At 44.0% G+C, this 2,011-nt stretch overlaps 1 pseudogene; it reads left to right on the top strand.

Annotated features, from left to right (window-relative positions):
* Nucleotides 1-358: 358 nt before the first annotated feature.
* On the top strand, nt 359-767 carry LOC138436248 (non-histone chromosomal protein HMG-14 pseudogene; annotated as a pseudogene).
* Nucleotides 768-2,011: the final 1,244 nt, after the last annotated feature.

The raw sequence follows: 2,011 nt of genomic DNA, 5'->3' as shown, positions 1-2,011 counted from the left end.
ACAATAAACTGTGGAAACTTCTGAAAGAGATGGGAATACCAGACCACCTGACCTGCCTCTTGAGAAATCTGTATGCAGGTCAGGAAGCAACAGTTAGAACTGGACATGGAACAGACTGGTTCCAAATAGGAAAAGGAGTATGTGAAGGCTGTATATTGTCACCCTGCTTATTTAACTTCTATGCAGAGTCCATCATGAGAAACGCTGGACTGGAAGAAACACAAGCTGGAATCAGGATTGCCGGGAGAAATATCAATCACCTCAGATATGCAGATGACACCACCCTTATGAAGAGGAACTAAAAAGCCTCCTGATAAAAGTGAAAGAGGAGGGTCCCAGCAGCTCGGGCGGCCGGAGGAGCGGCTGCGGTCAGGCTACTCAGCTTCGCGAAGGCTCTCGGCGCGCTGCGGCCCTCAGGCACACGGCTCTCGCCCGCCCCGTCGCCACGATGCCCAAGAGGAAGGTCAGCTCCGCCGAGGGGGCGGCGAAGGAGGAGCCCAAGAGGAGATCGGCGAGGTTGTCAGCTAAACCGGCTCCTGCGAAAGTGGAAATGAAGCCAAAAAAGGCGGCGGGAAAGGATAAATCTTCAGACAAAAAAGTGCAAACAAAAGGGAAAAGAGGAGCAAAGGGAAAACAGGCGGAAGTGGCTAACCAGGAGACTAAACATTTTTAAAAAGGAGGGAATCCCACCTCATCCCATTTTTTAAGTGTAAATGCTTTTTTTTAAGAGGTGAAATCATTTGCTGGTTGTTTATTTTTTGGTACAACCAGAAAATAGTGGGATATTGGATACGGGCGGCTTTGATTGTCTTGGGTGTCAGCTTAACATTCCATAGATGGGGGGTAGCTTTTATATCCTATAATACAAAAGCATACTAAATGGCAGTTTGGAGTCAGTTGTGCAGTTAATGTCTTGAACACTTTAAATTACTTCTCTTCCCATATTGTTTTGGTAGAATTATTTCCTACAGAAAACCACTTTTTGATCTTGGCTCTCCTGGTCAGAATTTTGTGCACTATACTATAACATCTTTGGTCGTGGTAGTCCAGTTTTCCTAGTAACTTGGTTAATGTGCTGTGAACGATTGACAGTTTGGGTATGTAGTGTATATGATATTAAATTGTGAATCAGTGGGACTTAAGATGTAACAGCATATCAATATTTGAAGATATTGGTACTTGATATCCTGTTAAGGAAAGTTTGCTCCAAATTTTAAGCTGGAAAGTCACTGGAATAACTGTTAAGAATCACAACTACATGATATTTTAGATTTCTGGTACGTATGTGAAGAATTGTGTACAAATTGAAATGTCTGTGTAGTGATCCTCAAAACAACCAATAAAATCTCAGTTATAAAAGAAAAAAAAAAAGTGAAAGAGGAGAGTGAAAAACTTGGCTTAAAACTCAACATTCAGAAAACTAAGATCATGGCATCTGGTCCCATCACTTCATGGGAAATAGATGGGGAAACAGTGGAAACAGTGTCAGACTTTATTTTGGGGGGCTCCAAAATCACTGCAGATGGTGACTGCAGCCATGAAATTAAAAGATACTTACTCCTTGGAAGAAAAGTTATGACCAACCTAGATAGCATATTCAAAAGCAGAGTTATTACTTTGCCCACTAAGGTCCATCTAGTCAAGGCTATGGTTTTTCCTATGGTCATGTACGGATGTGAGAGTTGGACTGTGAAGAAGGCTGAGCACCGAAGAATTGATGCTTTTGAACTGTGGTGTTGGAGAAGACTCTTGAGAGTCCCTTGGACTGCAAGGAGCTCCAACCAGTCCATTCTGAAGGAGATCAGCCCTGGGATTTCTTTGGAAGGAATGATGCTAAAGCTGAAGCTCCAGTACTTTGGTCACCTCATGCGAAGAGCTGACTCACTGGAAAAGACTCTGATGCTGGGATGGATTGGGGGCAGGAGGAGAAGGGGATGACAGAGGATGAGATGGCTGGATGGCATCACGGACTCGATGGACGCGAGTCTGAGTGAACTCCGGGAGCTGGTGA

This window comes from Ovis canadensis, chromosome 1 (genome assembly GCF_042477335.2).
Source record: "Ovis canadensis isolate MfBH-ARS-UI-01 breed Bighorn chromosome 1, ARS-UI_OviCan_v2, whole genome shotgun sequence".
NCBI classification, from domain to species: Eukaryota; Metazoa; Chordata; class Mammalia; order Artiodactyla; family Bovidae; genus Ovis; species Ovis canadensis.
The sequence above is the reverse complement of the archived record's forward strand: the minus strand, read 5'-3'. Positions and strand labels throughout refer to the sequence as shown.